The sequence below is a fragment of the Stomoxys calcitrans genome, chromosome 1 (assembly GCF_963082655.1).
Source record: "Stomoxys calcitrans chromosome 1, idStoCalc2.1, whole genome shotgun sequence".
NCBI lineage: Eukaryota > Metazoa > Arthropoda > Insecta > Diptera > Muscidae > Stomoxys > Stomoxys calcitrans.
The window spans coordinates 29,289,651-29,307,831 of NC_081552.1; the positions used below are offsets into that span (position 1 = coordinate 29,289,651).

General features: G+C 38.1%; 1 protein-coding gene across 2 annotated transcripts in view; it reads left to right on the forward strand.

Annotated features, from left to right (window-relative positions):
* The first annotated feature begins 975 nt into the window (after positions 1-975).
* Positions 976-18,181, forward strand: part of LOC106094179 (arylsulfatase B) — a 43,253-nt gene continuing 26,047 nt past the window's right edge. Inside the window, exon 1 of one of the 2 annotated variants that reach the window (XM_059360652.1) lies at positions 976-1,219. The gene's annotated coding sequence lies outside the window, so the exon portion shown is untranslated. The remainder of the gene's footprint in view (positions 1,220-18,181) is intronic. The other variant, XM_059360653.1, reaches the window with a different exon arrangement.

Below are 18,181 nucleotides of genomic sequence, written 5' to 3' on the forward strand. Positions count from 1 at the left end.
TCTGGCAGTTATCAGCTGTTATTTTTAGCTTGCTTTAGAAAAAAAGTGTAAAAAAAGTATATTTGATTAAAGTTCATTCTAAGTTTTATTAAAAATGCATTTACTTTCTTTTAAAAAATCCGCAATTATTTACTTTTTGGGCAACCCAATATAATCTTGATCGGTTTGATATTCTTAGTCGATTTAGCCGTATCCGTTCGTCTGTCAAAAGGATGCTTACTTTCCAAGGAATAAAGCTAGGCACTTGAAATTTTGAACGAATACTTCCTATTAGTGTAGGTTGGTTTGGATTGTAAATGGGCTATATCGTTCCATGTTTTTTGATAAAGCCGACAGATAAACCAATCCAGGATCTTGATTTTTAGAGCTTGTAGAGGCGGCAATTCTTTTCCTATTCGGCTGAAAGTTTGCATGAAGTGTTGTGTTTTAACTTCTAATAACAGTGTCTTGTATAGTTCAAATAGGTTCCTTACATGATATAGCTCCCATATAAACCGATCTCGGATGTTCACTTCTTAAGCCGCTAGAGTCCGTAATCATGAAATCTTATGTTATGACTTCCAACAACTGTGACAAGTATGGTCTAAATTGATTCATAATCTGATATAGCTCCCATTTAAACCAATTCTCCGACTATACTTCTTGAGCCTCTAGAGGCTCCTGGTGTCCAACAGCCAAACAAAGTATGGCCCCAATCGGTTCATAACATGGTATAGCATAGCAATTCTTAACCATTCTCCTTTGTGTGCCTATAAAGAGGTGGAGGGTATATAAGATTCGGCCCGGCCGAACTTAGCACGCTTTACTAGTTATTTCTGTATTCTCTTATTCGAGAGCCCCAATTCAATACTCTTTATTGCGTAACTCTTAAGTTTCTCTCATTTCAAGTTACTCCTCTCAGTCATCTTTTATATGCCTCTCTTGCTTAACGTTTGGAAAACAAGTGCCGGCCACTTGGCATAAATCGTATAACGCTACAAAATTGGCTGACATTGTATCGCGGGAGTTTTAACCGAGTGCATCGAAAGCGCGGCTGTGTCTCCCACCAAATAAGATCTCGCATGTTGGGAGACAATTATACAAAAAAAATAAAAAAAAAATCTAAAATTTTTCGCGGCTGTGTCTCCCAAAAAATAAAATCTCGTATGTTGGGTAGACAATTACAAAAAAAAGCATACAAATCTTCGTTGATATAAAGTAAATGTTTGTTTTAGTGAATGTGAGTTCTAAAAAAATAATAACAACAACTAATATACATACTAGAACTAAAACAGCAAAAAAATTTTACCAAAAAAACAAAAAGAACAAGTGATCATTTTTATGTGTATTTTGTTTATTTTTCACTCTCTATCCCGCCTCTTTCTCCCTCTCGCACTCTTTTTCCCTTGTGTGTTATTACAACTATTTTTATACCATCCACCATAAGACGGGGAGTATACTAATTTCGTCATTCTGTTTGTAACTACTCGAAATATTCGTCTGAGACTCCATAAAGTATATATATTCTTGATCGTCGCGACATTTTATGTCGATCTAGCCATGTCCGTCCGTCCGTCCGTTCGTCCGTCCGTCCGTCCGTCCGTCTGTCTGTCGAAAGCACGCTAAATTCCGAAGGAGTAAAGCTAGCCGCTTGAAATTTTGCACAAATAGTTCCTATTAGTGTAGGTCGGTTGGTATAGTAAATGGGCCATATCGGTCCATGTTTTGATATAGCTCTCATATAAACCGATCTTGGGTCTTGACTTCTAAAGCCCCTAGAGGGCGCAATTCTTATCCGATTTGAATGAATTTTTGCACGACGTATTTTGTTATGATGTCCAACAACTGTGCCAAGTATGGTTCAAATCGGTCCATAACCTGATATAGCTGCCATATAAACCGATCTTGGGTCTTGACTTCTAGAGCCTCTAGAGTGCCCAATTCTTATCCGATTGGAATGAAATTTCGCACGACGTGTTTTGTCATGATATCCAACAACTGTGCCAAGAATGGTTCAAATCGGTCTATAACCTGATATAGCTGTCATATAAACCGATCTTGGGTCTTGACTTCTTGAGCCTGTAGAGGTCGCAATTCTTATCCGATTTGAATGGATTTTGGCACGACTTGTTTTGTTGTGATATCCAACAACTGTGCCAAGTATGGTCCAAATCGGTTCATAACCTGATATAGCTGTCATATAAACCGATCTGGGATCTTGACTTCTTGAGCCTGTAGAGATCGCAATTATTATCCGATTTGCCTGAAATTTTGTACGACGGATTCTCTCATGACCATCAACATACGTGCTTATTATGGTCTGAATCGGTCTATAGCCCGATACAGCTCCCAATTAAATCGATCTCTCTATTTTACTTCTTGAGCCCCCAAAGGGCGCAATTCTTATTCGAATTGGCTGACATTTTACACAGGTCTCCAACATATAATTTAATTGTGGCCCAAACCGGACCATATCTTGATATCGCTCTAATAGCAGAGCAAATCTCTTCTTATATCCTTTTTTGCCTAAGAAGAGATGCCGGGAAAAGAACTCGACAAATGCGATCCATGGTGGAGGGTATATAAGATTCGGCCCGGCCGAACTTAGCACGCTTTTACTTGTTTTCTATTGTATTTTTTCTTTTAATAATCAAAAGCATAAAACAAATAGCTTAACTTTAGACAAAGCCTTTGCCAATTGTTTAAACTTTAATTTGTATTTATTTTCAACCGACGAATTTAAATTAAAAACCAACAAGCCGACAACTGTCAATGCTTGTAAAGGTGGGGGGTGAGGCAGAGGGAGCTACTCATTAATCGGCGACGGCAATGATGAGGTCTAATGATTATATCGCCGTTAAGCAAATAAAGCTATTTTCCATCTGTTCATTGATTAGTTTAGACAGTCGTCCGTCCGCCTATCCACTGCTCCCTCTTGCGATCCCATCTCATTTATCAGTCACTCATGCCAAGGTGTATAATTGCAAATAAATGGCGGGTGGTGGCGGTATATTTTCCATTGTTGTATGTTTTGGCCTTAAAATCAAGCTATAGGAAAACAAATGGCCCAATCACTATTAACAACAGTTGGTGGGAATTTTTCGAGATCTCTTCTCTTTCTTATTTCTTGCAGCTAAATATAAGGTTTGTGAGCCAAATTGATATTAAATTTGTCAAAGAAGAAGTAATTTTGTTTCATTTTGCTTGATTCAGCGAAAAATTTGGTCCAAGACCTTTACTACCGACCAGACGGACAGACAAACACATCAAAGAGAAAATAATTAAGTATGTAAATAAGAATACATTTGACAATGTCATTGAAATTCCAGATGTTGAGAATATGTTTTCATACCCTCCACCATAGGTTGGGGGTGTACTATTGGGTTGCCCAAAAAGTAATTGCGAATTTTTTAAAAGAAAGTAAATGCATTTTAAATAAAACTTAGAATGAACTTTAATCAAATATACTTTTTTTACACTTTTTTCTAAACCAAGCTAAAAGTAACTTCTGATAACTGACAGAAGAAAGAATGCAATTACAGAGTCACAAGCTGTGAAAAAATTTGTCAACGCCGACTATATGAAAAATCCGCAATTACTTTTTGGACAACCCAATAACTTCGTCATTCCGTTTGTAACACCTTGAAATATTCGTCTATGACCCCATTAAGAATATATAATTTTGATCGTCATGACATTTTAAGCCGATCTAACCATGTCCGCTCGTCTGTCCGTCCGTCTATCCCCCCGTCCTTCTGTCGAAAGCACGCTAACTTTCGAAGGAGTAAAGCTAGGCACTTGATATTTTGCATAAATACTTTTTATTAGTGTAGGTCTGTTCAGAATGTAAACGGGCCATATCGGTCCATGTCTTGATATAGCTGTCATATAAACCAATCTTGGATTTTAACTTCTCGAGCTTCTAGAGGGCACAATTCTTATCCGATTTGAAACTTTGCATGAGTCGTTTTGTTATGATTTCCAACCAATGTGCTAAGTATGGTTTAAATCGGTAGCTAACCTGATATAGCTGCCATATGAACCGACTCTGGATCTTGACTTCTTGCGTCCCCAGAGAGCCCAATTCTTTTCCTACTTGGCTAAAATTTTGTAAGAAGTGCTTCTCTATGACTTCCAACAACTGTGTCAAGTACGGTTGATAACTTGATATAGCCGCCATATAAACCGATCTGGAATCTTGAATTCTTAAGCCTCTAGAGGGCGCAATTCTTATCCTATTTGGCTGAAATTTTGCATGACATGTTTTGTTATGACTTTCAACAACTATCTCAAGTACGGTTGAAATCGGTTGATAACTTCATATAGCTGCGATATAAACCCATGTGGAATCTTAACGTCCTAAGCTTCTAGAGGGCGCAGTTCTTATCCTATTTGGCTGAAACTTTGCACGAGATGTTTATGGTATCCAACCACTGTTTAAATCAGTACATAATCTGATAAAACTGCCATATGAACCGATTCTAGATCTTGACTACTTAGTCACTAGAGGGAGCAATTCTTTTCCTAATTGGCTAAAATGTGCTTCTCGATAACTTCCAACCACTGTGCCAAGTACGGTTGAAATCGGTTGATAACTTGATATAGCTGTCATATAAACCTATCTTGGATCTTGACTTCTTTGGCCTCTAGAGGGCGCAATTCCTATCCGATTTGGATGAGATTTCGTAGAACGCCTTCTCCCATGACCTTCAACATACGTGTCCAATATGGTCTGAATTGATTGAATATGGTTTGAAATTTTACATATATAAAAACTATTTTTTAACTTAGTATGAGTGTGAACAAAAATAAACAAGTAAAAGCGTGCTAAGTTCGGCCGGGCCGAATCTTACATACCCTCCACCATGGATCGCATTTGTCGAGATCTTCTCCCGGCATCTCTTTTTAGACAAAAAAGGATATAAGAAAAGATTTGCTCTGCTATTCGAGCGATATCAAGATATGGTCCGGTTTGGACCACAATTAAATTATATGTTGGAGACCTGTGTAAAATGTCAACCAATTCGAATAAGAATTGAGCCCTTTGGGGGCTCAAGAAGTAAAATAGAGAGATCGTTTTATATGGGAGCTGTATCAGGCTATAGACCGATTCAGGCCATAATAAACACATATGTTGATGGTCATTAGAGAATCCGTCGTACAAAATTTTAGGCAAATCGGATAATAATTGCGACCTCTAGAGGCTCAAGAAGTCAAGATCCCGGATCGGTTTATATGGCAGCTATATCAGGTCATGAACCGATTTGAACCTTATTTGACACAGTTGTCAAAAGTAAGAATGAAATACGTTATGCAAAATTTCAGCCAAATCGGATAGGAATTGCGCCCTCTAGAAGCTCAAGAAGTCAAGTCCCCTGATCTGTTTACATGACACCTATATCAGGTTATGAACCGATTTGAACCATACTTGGCACAGTTATTGGATATCGTAACAAAACACGTCGTGCAAAATTTCATTATAATCGGATAAGAATTGCGCACGCTAGAGGCTCAAGAAGTCAAGACCCAAGATCGGTTTATATGGCAGCTATATCAGGTTATGGACCGATTTGAACTATACTTGGCGCAGTTGTTGGATATCATAACAAAACACGTCGTGCAAAATTTCATCCCAATCGGATAAGAATTGCGCACTCTAGAGGCTCAAGAAGTCAAGACCCAAGATCGGTTTATATGGCAGCTATATCAAAACATGGACCGATATGGCCCATTTACAATACTAACTGACCTACACTGATAAGAAGTATTTGTGCAAAATTTCAAGCGGCTAGCTTTACTCCTTTGGAAGTTAGCGTGCTTTCGACAGACAGACGGACGGACGGACATGGCTAGAACGACATAAAATGTCACGACGATCAAGAATATATATACTTTATGGGGTCTCAGACGAATATTTCGAGTAGTTACAAACAGAATGACGAAATTAGTATACCCCCCATCTTATGGTGGAGGGTATAAAAATTGCGGCTTGTAGGGACTCGAGAAATCAAATCGGGAAATCGGTTTATATGGGAGCTATATCAGGTTAAATACCGACTTTGACCGTAATTGGCAAAGTTGTTGGAAGTCATAACAGACACGGACAAAAATTGAGGCTTGTAAGGCTCAAGAAGTCAAATGGGGAGATCGATTTATATGGGGGCTGTATCTTAATCTGAACTGATATGGCCCATTTCCAATCCCCAAAGACTTACATAGATATTAAGTATCTGTGCAAAAGCGGTTAGCTTTACGCGTTCGACCGATATTGTGATTTCGAAAGACGGACGGACATGGCTAGAACGACTCATAACGTCGAGACGATCAAAAATATAAAGGGTGATTTTTTTGAGGTTAGGATTTTCATGCATTAGTATTTGACAGATCACGTGGGATTTCAGACATGGTGTCAAAGAGAAAGATGCTCAGTATGCTTTGACATTTCATCATGAATAGACTTACTAACGAGCAACGCTTGCAAATCATTGAATTTTATTACCAAAATCAGTGTTCGGTTCGAAATGTGTTCATTCACCGTTCAGCGATGAGGCTCATTTCTGGTTGAATGGCTACGTAAATAAGCAAAATTGCCGCATTTGGAGTGAAGAGCAACCAGAAGCCGTTCAAGAACTGCCCATGCATCCCGAAAAATGCACTGTTTGGTGTGGTTTATACGCTGGTGGAATCATTGGACCGTATTTTTTCAAAGATGCTGTTGGACGCAACGTTACGGTGAATGAACACATTTCGAACCGAACACTGATTTTGGTAATAAAATTCAATGATTTGCAAGCGTTGCTCGTTGGTAAGTCTATTCATGATGAAATGTCAAAGCATACTGAGCATCTTTCTCTTTGACGCCAGGTCTGAAATCCCACGTGATCTGTCAAATACTAATGCATGAAAATCCTAACCTCAAAAAAATCACCCTTTATATACTTTATGGCGTTTTGAGATCAAATCTTAATGGAGATCAGTTTATATGAGATACTTGCCGAACCAGGCCCGCTCCGGACCTTCTTCTTTAACGCTTTTATATCTTTAATTTAAGCCCTATGTTGCAATGGTCGATATATAAGTCTTGTTTTGGTAAAGATTTAAGATGGGGACATTTCGGCCCGTATGTGGATATCAAATTCGTGTCATTTAAGATATCAAATTCGTGTCATTTTAGCAGAGGTAAGCAAGTCCGCCAATGATGCTAAACGCGTGAATTAAAAACCTGGTGACAACATTTGACAAATTTTAAATGGGGTTTATCCCCTATTTATGTTGACGACATTTGTATGGCACTGCACCCAGAGAAAAGTTGATACCAAACGAGCTCATTTCAATACCATACGGTATTGATAGTAAAGCAACGCCGTATGGAACAATAACAATACCGGGTGGCATGGATGAAACATAAAATAATTAGTACAGTATGGTACTAGCCTTATTAGCGAACTGGTATTGGTTTTAATACCAATCTGTTATTGGTTTTGTGCACCAGACCGTTATTGGTCTTAGTACCAAACCGTTTTTGATTATACCACCCCCTAATGAACTAAAAAAAAATATTGATAATTATTATAATCTAATTTTGCTTCGATTATTTACGTTAATAATTACAACAAGTAAAAGCTTGCTAAGTTCTGCCGAGCCGAACCTTTGGAACCTACCACCATGGATTCTGCTAAAAATTTATGCACTCTAAATTTAGTTGAAAAGCATAAATATATTCTACACACCAAACTTCTGCCAAACCATCAAAAATTAAAGCTTCTACGAACCGAACAGGGATAATCAAGAGACCGGTTTATATGGGAGCTATATCAGGTTAAAAACCGATTTTAACCGTACTTGGCACAGTTGTGGGAAGTCTTAACAGAACACTTCATTTAAAATTTCAGCCAAATCGGACAAAATTGAAGTTATAGGGAGATCGGTTTATATGGGAGCTTTACCAGGATATATACTGATTTGGACCGTACTTAATACAAATGTTATAAATGTTATAATAACAGAACACCACATGCAAAATTTCAGCCAAAACGGACAAATATTGCGGCATGTAATAGTTCAAGAAGTCAAATCGGGAGATCGGTTTATTAGGGGGCTATTTGCAAATCTGAACCGATATGGCCCATTTCATCCCCAATGACCTTCATCAATATTAAGTATCTGTGCAAAATTTCAAGCGGCTAGCTCTTTGCGTGCAGCCGCTATCGCGATTTCGACTGACGGACGGATGAACATGGCTAGATCGACTCAGAACGTGGAGATGATCAAGAATATATATACTTATAGGGTCTAAGACGATTATTTCGAAGTGTTACAAACGGAATGACTAGATTAGTATACCCCTATCCTATGGTGATTGGTATAAAAAGTAATGTTACACAGTGACCAACCTCCATTGGTCCCCAGAAGTGATTTTCATATGAATACACCAACACAGCATCGTTTTCCACACAAGAGACTATCATATTTTTGATGTAGAATGTCCTTAGAATTTGAATTATTTCGATTTTCACCGCTTTCGAGTATTTGAGCAGGTTTTTACGCATATAATTTGCATTAAAACATTTCATTTATTTGTTTAACAAATATTTTATAACGGCGTCAATATTTTAAGTACATAGCTCAATAACACTTTTGGCGCGACGTCAAGAATACAAATGTGACGCCGTTAATAGCCTTTTTGGTATTGAATTGATACCAAATGGTATTAAAAATCTTTGCCAATGACGCGAACAAAATATTATCAGGCGGTATTGGCAAAGTACAGTCATTTTCCTATTAGTGTATGCCATGCAAAGAAGTTATGCCAAATGGAGGTCCTTAATCATTGTTAACTCATTGATATGTGAGAAGTTGACTCCTGTTCTTTAATGAAAGGTTATTTGCAAATTTTTGCTCTACTCAATTATACCTTTCTATGGACTCTTATATTGTAGTGGGGAAAAAATATGTACTTTTTATATGTGTTTATATGGATGTCAAATTCATGCTCTACGCCCAAATACCTTTCAATTAAGCCCAAAAAATATGTACGGATTAAAGGTGGTTTTGGGACTGGGTGTAGCACTCCGTCACTTTCCCTAAAAATTGGTATCAAATTCGGTCTTTACTCCCAAAATCCTTTCATTTGCGCCCTGTATTCATATGTTCGGGAAATAAGTGCTTCGAGGCTTACCCACAAACACTTGCCCCCAAAACTGGAATCCTTTTCTACTCCCAAATACCATTCATTTGAGTCCCATATTGTCATGATGGGTCAAATAACCTATTTGAGGTGTTTTAAGGAGGTTAAGCGCCACCTAAATAGTATAAACAAAAATGTTAATGAAATTTTTCTAATCTACTCCCAAATTGCTTTCATTTGAGTCCCATATAGCCATGATCGGCGAATATGCCGTTACATCGATTTCATTCTTTTTTTTTGCCATATTCGCAATCTACTCCCGAATACCTTTCATGTGAGTCCCATATTGACATAAACGTCCAATATGTCGGTTTAAGAGAGTTTTGGGTTTGGGGCGGGTACTTGGAATTAAATTTTAATACCATAATCGTATTATACTCTCCAATACCTTTTTATTTGATACCCATATTGTTCCGTTTGGTCCACTTTTGACCTTAGGTGGCGTTTTTGGGGTAAGGGGGAGGGTGCGTCTCCCTTCCAGATAAACCTTTACAAACTGTGAAAATTTCAAGAAAATCGGTTCTCGTCTTTTTGAGTCTATACGGAACAAACAAACAAACCGAGTCCAATATAGTCGTGATTGGCTAATATGCCGATTTGGGACGTTTTTAGGGGGTGGACTGTTTTGTATGCCAGATTCGTAATCTACTCCCGAAAACATTCATTTGAGCCCCATATTGATAGGAACATTTAATTTGTCTGCTTGGAGGAGTTTTGTGGTTAGGGAGACTTCCTGCGTCCCAATTTCTAATAGCCTATTCGTATTCTATTTAATCCTCAATACATTTCATTGGATACCTATGTTGTCCTTTTAGGTCCACTTTTGATTTTGGGTGGTGTTTTTGGGGTGTCGGGGAGGGTCCGCCCCCTTCCGATACCAAGAAATTATAAAGCCTATTTTTCTTTCCTGACCAAATTCGTAATCTACTCCCGAATGCCTTTCATTTGAACCCCTATATAGTCATTACCGTCCAATAAACCTATTTTAGGGGAATTTAGGGTTAAGGCGGCCCCCCAGTTACTTGGACCCAATTTTTATATCCTCCACCAAAGGATAGGTTTATACCAATTTCGTTCGTCCGTCTGTCGGGTAAAGCCAGGCGCTTGAAATTTTAAATAATTTTTTTTAGTGTAGGTCGGTGGGGCTAGTAAATGGACCAAATCGGCCCATGTTTTGAAAAAGCTGCCATAATAACCGATTTTGGGTCTAGACTTCTTGAGATTCTAGAGGGCACAGTTCTTATCCGATTAGGCTCAAATTTAGCACACATGGTTTTGGTATGACTTCCAACAATTGTGATTAGTATGGTCTAAATTAGTCCATAACCTGATATTGCTGCCATATAAACCGATTTCCCAATTATATTTATTGGGCTTCTAGAGGGCGTTCTTATCCAATTCGGTTAAAGTTTTGCTATGCTAGTATGGTCATTTTTGCATTTCCAAGTATGGTCTAAATCGGCTGATAACCTGATATGGCTGCCATATAAACCGATCTCGCTACCTGACTTTCTGAGCCTCTGGAGGGCGCAATTATAACTCTATTTGTCTAAAATTTTGATGGTGGTGCCCATTCAAAAACTTAACCTGGGTATAGAAAAACTCAAAAACTCAATACCTCAATTTTTAAAGACTGTAGAGTGATTATAACTGACGGACGGACAGGCACACGGACATCGTTAAATCATCTTAAACCATGTTTCCACTTGGAGCAAATCAGATTTGGAAATCTCGTGTTTTGCAACGAGGTTTCCCATACATTTCCAATGTGACCAAATCTACTTATTTGAGGAGATTTGCAGCGAATCTTTCAAATTCAAATGCAACACTGTGTTTGCATTGAATACCGGTTATTATTGCGATTTTTCGGCAGCACTTTTTCTTAACATCTGAGAAATTTTTATTGAAATTATAACATTTAGTAGTAATTTAATAAAATCGTTTCGTAAACTTAATTGCTGACCACAATGTATATGCTGAACACAATAAAAGTGCTAATCACAATAAAAACGCTGTCAAAAACGTCACTGTTGACAAATAAAAACCGCATAAATCATAGTGGAAACGGGTTTTGGAGATTACCTCAAATCAAGAGGATTTGGTATCTAGTGGAAACATGGTTTTAGAAATTTACGGCGATCAGAAATATATATTTTTTGTAGGGTCGGTCGATGTGTTGCATGCGGAATGCCTAAATAAATATACCCCCTATCCTATTGTGGTGGGTATAATTAGTATAACCTCGACCTATAGTGCAGGGTATACAAAACATATTGGGGCGCAGACGTTAGCATGGGGCGCAGACGTTAGCATGGGGCCACTGGGGCGCAGACGTCCGCCTATGACGCTGAACGCCTGGGTTCGAATCCTGGCGAGAACATCAGAAAAAAAATTTTTTTCAGTGTTGGTTATCCCCTCCTTATGCTGGAAACATTTGTGAGATACAATACAATGTAAAATGTATTTAAAACCTTTAGGTTATTTGCTTATTTTCAAATCAGTCTTTATCTGTCTTGACATACGCAGAGCTTGCAGAATTTTATTTATTTGAATAACATTTAACTTTTCTTCTGGTTCATTACGCCATTGTTTGTTTATTTTTCTTCAAAAAATAAAAACAACCGAGGCGGTGCGTAAGCAATACGTGATTTTTACAAAATTGTAATTAGCTGTTACCTCTGTAAGGGCTTAAATGAAAAAATGCCATTCAAAAACAACTACGTCAAGCTACAGCGACGTAACAAATTTTTACTCAGAATAATTTTGAACCAAAAATCGTCAGAAAGTTCCATGTCGTCATAAAAAACAAGTAAGAGCGGGCTAAGATTGGCATGACCGAATCTTACATACCCTCCATCATTGATCGTATTTGTCGAGTTCTTTGCGCGGTATCTCATTTTAGGCAAACAAAGAATAATGAATAAGAACTGTTATTGTATTGGAAGTCATTGTGTAATACTTCAGTCCATTCGGATAAGAATTGTGCCTTGTAGGGGCTCAAGAAGCAAAATCGGGAGACCGGTTTATGAGGCAACTATATTAGGTTATGCAACGATTTGCGCCATACTTAGCACAGTTGTTTAAAGTCATAACAAAACATTTCAATCAAAATTTCAGTCAATTTGGTTGAGACTTGCGCTCTCTAACGGCTCAAGAAGTCAAGATCCAAACTCGGTTTATATGGCAGCTATACTAGGTTCTGCACCGATTTGAACCATACTTAGCATAGTTGTTTGAAGTCATAACAAAACATCTCAATCAAAATTTCAGTCAAATTGGATGAGTCTTGCTCCCCCTAGAGGCTCAAGAAGTCAAGACCCAAGATCAGTTTATATGATATAGCTGCCATATAAACCGATCTTGGGTCTTGACTTCTTGAGCCTCTAGAGTGCGCAATTATTATCCGATTGGCTGAAATTTTGCACGACGTGTTTTGTTATGGTATCCAACAACTGTGCCAAGTATGGTTCAAATCGGTCTATAATCTGATATAGCTGCCATATAAAACGATCTTGGGTCTTGACTTCTTGAGCCTCTAGAGTGCGCAATTATTATCCGATTGGCTGAAATTTTGCACGACGTGTTTTGTTATGGTATCCAACAACTGTGCCAAGTATGGTTCAAATCGGTCCATAATCTGATATAGCTGTCATATAAACCGATCTTGGGTCTTGACTTCTTGAGCCTCTAGAGTGCGCAATTCTTATCCGATTTAAATGAAATTTTGCACGTCGTGTTTTACTATGATATCCAACAACTGTGCCAAGTATGGTTCAAATCGATCCATTATCTGATATAGCTGCCATATAAAACGATCTTGGGTCTTGACTTCTTGAGCCTCTAGAGTGCGCAATTCTTATCCGATTTAAATGAAATTTTGCACGACGTGTTTTATTATGATATCCAACAACTGTGCCAAGTATGGTTCAAATCGATCCATTATCTGATATAGCTGCCATTTAAAACGATCTTGGGTCTTGACTTCTTGAGCCTCTAGAGTGCGCAATTCTTATCCGATTAGAATGAAATTTAGCACGGCGTGTTTTGTTATGATATCCAACATATGTGCCAAGTATGGTTCAAATCGGTCCATAACCTGATAAACCGATCTTGGGTCTTGACTTCTTAAGCCTCTAGAGTGCGCAATTCTTATCCGATTAGAATGAAGTTTAGCACGGCGTGTTTTGTTATGATATCCAACAACTGTGGCAAGTATGGTTTAAATCGGTTCATAACCTGATATAGCTGCCATATAAACCGATCTTGGGTCTTGGCTTCTTGAGCCTCTAGAGTGCGCAATTCTTATCCGATTGGAATGAAATTTTGCACGACATGTTTTTTTATGATATCCAACAAGTGTGTCAAGTTTAGTTCAAATCGGTTTATAAACTGATATAGCTGTCATATAAACAGATCTGGGGACTTCATTCATTAAGTGTATAGTGAGGACACACAATTAGTTACTTTGACTCCTTTTAATGTTTACTTCAATGTTCAAATAAGTGTTGTATTTAACAGTTGCCAACATATTAAACCGCAAACGCCATTGTTCATAGCCTCAGATTAAGCTACTAACTGACCGTCATATCAAAGAACGCCATGTAGCACCACAATAGTGACCTCTTTTATCATACTCGTTCTCTCGCACATACCAGTCACCTCTCTCACTCTCACCACTTATACACCCATTAATGGCTCTGCCGCATTCATCTTCGCAACGATGACCGCATTCGTCTTCGGTTAGGATTATATATAAATGACACTAAAAAAGTTTGGTCTGAGAATCAAAACGCTTTTGGGATTTTCTTTACTTAAATTTCTATCACACATTGTGTAATCTGTAATTGGTAGGGAAAAAGTTTTCCAGAGATATATTTTGTATACCTGCACTCCAATATTCTTAAAACTTTTATGCAAAACTTAAATTACTCTCTCGGTTCAAAAAGAATCTTTTTAGTACAATTTTATATTTTCCATCCCTGCATTCGCAGAAATAACGGATGCTTAAGTAAAAAGCAACAACAATTTAGTGTTTCTGCGTCTTCTTCTTTTATTGAAAATTACTTCTTCATTGTCATGGATTTTATTTCCGGAAAACTAACTTTCGTGTGTATTTTGCACATCTCTGGAAAAATATCTTTCGGTTGATGGCAATTTTATTAAAATCCATTCAACCGTTCGGCCGTTATATGTTCCACAAACACTCTTTTACAAAACCCAAATACTGCATATGACCTGTAGTTATAAAATTTTTATACCCACCACCATAGGATGGGCGTATAGCAATCTAGTCATTTCGTTTGTAAAACCTCGAAATATTCGTTTAAGACTCCATGGATCGTCTCGACGTTCTGAGTCGACCTAGCCATGTCCGTCCGTCCGTCTGTCGATAGAGCTCGCACACGCAAAGCTAACCGCTTGAATTTTGCACAGATACTTAACATCGATGTAGATCGTTGGGGATTACAAATGGGCCATATCGGTTCAGATTAAGGTATAGCTCCAATATGAACCGATCTCCCGATTTGACTTCTTGAGTCCTTACAAGCCGCAATTTTTGTCCGATTTGGCTGAAATTTTTCATGTGGTGTTCTGTTATGACTTCCAATAACTGTTCCCAGTACGGTCCAAATCTAATGTAGATCCCATATAAACCGATCTCCCGATTTGAATTATTGAGCCCATGGAAACCATGTTGCATGTAGTGTTCTTCCAACAACTGTGCCATGTACGGTCCAAATCGGTCTACAAATAGGGGCTATAGCCCCATATAAACCGATCGCCCGATTTGATTTCTTGACTTTCGATTTCGCTGAAACCTTGCACGTAGTGTTTTGCAATGAACTCCAATAATTGTACTTAGTACGGTCCGAATCGATCTATAACCTGATATAGCTCCCATATAAACCGATCCTCCGAGTTGACTTCTTGAGACCCTGGAGGCCCAGTTTTTGTACGATTTAGCTGAAATTTTGCATGTAGTGTTCCGTTATGACTTCCAACAATTGTGATTAGCACGGTCCAAATCGGTTTAAAACCTTATGTAGCTCCCACATAAACCGATCTCCCGATTTGATTTCGTGAGACCTTACAAGCCACAATTGTTGTCCAATTTTTCTGAAAACTTCGGCGTAGTGTTCTGTAATGACTTTTAACAACTGTGCCAAGTACGTTTCGAATTGGTTTACAACCTGATATAGCTCCCATTCAAACCGATCTCTCGATTTTATTTCTTGAGCCCTTACAAGCTGCAATTTTTGTCCCAATTGGCTGAAATTTTGCATATGGTGTTCTGGTATGACTTCCAATAATTGTACTTAGTACAGTCCGAATCGGTCTATAACCTGATATAGCTCCCATATAAACCGATCACCCGATTTGACTTCTTGAGCCTTTACCAGCCGCAATTTTTGTCCGATTTGGCTGAAATTTTGCATGTTGTGTTCCGTTTTGACTTCCAACAACTGTGCCAAACACAGTCCAAATCAGTTTATAACCTGATATAGCTCACAAGTAAACCCGTCTCTCGATCATCCTTGTTCGGTTCCTAGAAGCTTTAATTTTTGCTCGTTTGACAGAAATTTAGCATGTAGAATAAAATTATGCCCTACAACAAAATTTATTTTGTTTAAATTTTAAGCAGAATCCATGGTGGTGGGTTCCCAAGATTCGGCTCGGCCTCGCAAGACAAATACAAATTAACAACAACAAAAACGCAAATGGCTCGCACCCCAAAGCCGAGCCTTAGTGAATTGGATGACCTACGTACATGCCAAGTAGAGCTACGCACATCACACCCTCACCTAAATAATGATACCCTTTCCCTCGCACCATTTGTTTCTCGTACTCTCACCACTAATACTCCCAGCTATGGCTTTGCATTCACACCCATAACGAATGCTTTAGAAAAAAAACCAGTATCAATTGGCTTTGTTTATGGTTCTTCTTCTTTTAATGGAAATTAATTCCCCATTCCTCAGCCATGAATTTCTTTTCGAAAATTTACACTTTAAATATTGGGTTGCCCAAAAAGTAATTGCGGATTTTTCATATAGACAATTTTTTTCACAGCTTGTGACTCTGTAATTGCATTCTTTCTTCTGTCAGTTATCAGCTGTTACTTTTAGCTTGCTTTAGAAAAAAAGTATATTTGATTAAAGTTCATTCTAAGTTTTATTAAAAATGCATTTACTTCTTTTAAAAAATCCGCAATTACTTTTTGGGCAACCCAATATATTGGTCGCTTCTCTGAACAAATATCTTACGATTGATGCCAATTTCATTAAAATCCAGCCGTTTGGTTTCAGCCATAATATGTACACCAAAATCGCCTTTATCGTCGTTTATATTTTTTTCCTTAATTTTCCTTTAGTTTTCCTTAAAGAAAAACCATGGAAATGAGGAATTTATTTTCAATAAAAGAAGAAGAACCATAAACAAAGCAAATTGTTGTTGGTTTTTTTCTGAAGCATTCGTTATGGGTGTGAATGCAAAGCCATAGGTGGTAGTAGTGTTGATGAGAGTAAAAAGACAAATGGTGCTAGAGAAAGAGTATCACTATTCGGATGAGGGTGTGGTCAGAGAAAGAAGAAGAGATGGCATTAGAGTCCAATTCAGGATGACGAGTGACAAAGTTTAAAGACACAACTTGTTTGACTTGCTTACGATATTTCGTTTTTCCTTCATTCCAACTTTCGGTTGCAAAGAAACAAAGCAAAATACGAGAAAATGTTCGAACGAATGCCCGAGTCAAATCAGAGTAACTCGAAAATGTTGCAACTCTCAACGTGACCGTAAATAACTCTTTAACGCGAGTTATTTTACGGTATGGGGAAGACAAAGCTGAAACACTGTATTCTTCTTTCTTACGCTCTTTGGTAGTAGGTGTCACTTATTGTTAGTAAACATAGAAGTGCTAATGACAAAGACAGCCGATTATGCATGATTTTGCTCAGTAAAAGTAACTAACTAGTTTCTGGACAGTTTAAAGAAGCAGGGGAGAGGATGCAGTATTTTGCAATATGCGATGGGCTCATGTCTTTATTATGTAAAACAAGTAAAAGCCAGCTAAGTTCTGCCGGGCCGAGTCATGCGAACCGACCACCATGGATTCTGCTACAATATGACAACTATATCTAGTTACAGACCGAATCGGAGCATACTTGGTACAGTTGTTGGGAGTCATAACAGAACACCATGTACAAAATTTCAGCCAAATCGGATGAAAATTGCGACATCCAGGGGTTCAAGAATTAAAATCGGCAGATCGGTTTATATGGGATCTATATCAGGTTATAAACAGATTTAAACCGTACTTGGCAAAGTTGTTGGAATTCAAAGTAGAACACTATGTGCAAAATTTCAGCCAAATCGGACAAAATTGGCGGCTTACAGGAAGTTAAATCGGGAGATTGTATATGGGAGCTTTATCAGGTTAAAGACCGATTTGGACCTAACATGACAACGTTGTTGCGAGTCATTACAGAACTATGTGCAAGATTTCAGCCAAATCGGATGAAAACTTAAGCTTCCGGTGGCCATAGGATTCAAATAGGGAGATAGGGGACTATATCAGGTTATAGACCGATTTGGACCGAACTTGGTACAGTTGTTGAAAGTCATAACGGAACACTATCTGCAAAATTTCAGCCAAATCGGACAAAAATGGTGTCTTCCATGGGCTCAAGAAATCAAATCAGGAGATCGGTTTATGTGGAGGCTATTTCCTAATCTAAAGCGATATGGCCCGTTTGCAATCGCCAACGACCTACATCAATGTAAAGTATCTGTGCAAATTTTCAAGCGACTAGTTTAACGCGTTCGACCGCTATCGTGATTTCGACAGACGGACGGACGAACATGGCTTGTTCGAATCAGAATTTGGAGACGATCAAAAATATATATACTTTATGAGGTCCTAGATCAATATTTCGAGGTGTTACAAACCCAATGACTAGATTAGTATACCCCCATCCTATGGTCGTGGGTATTTAAAAAATAAATTTTTTACCTCTC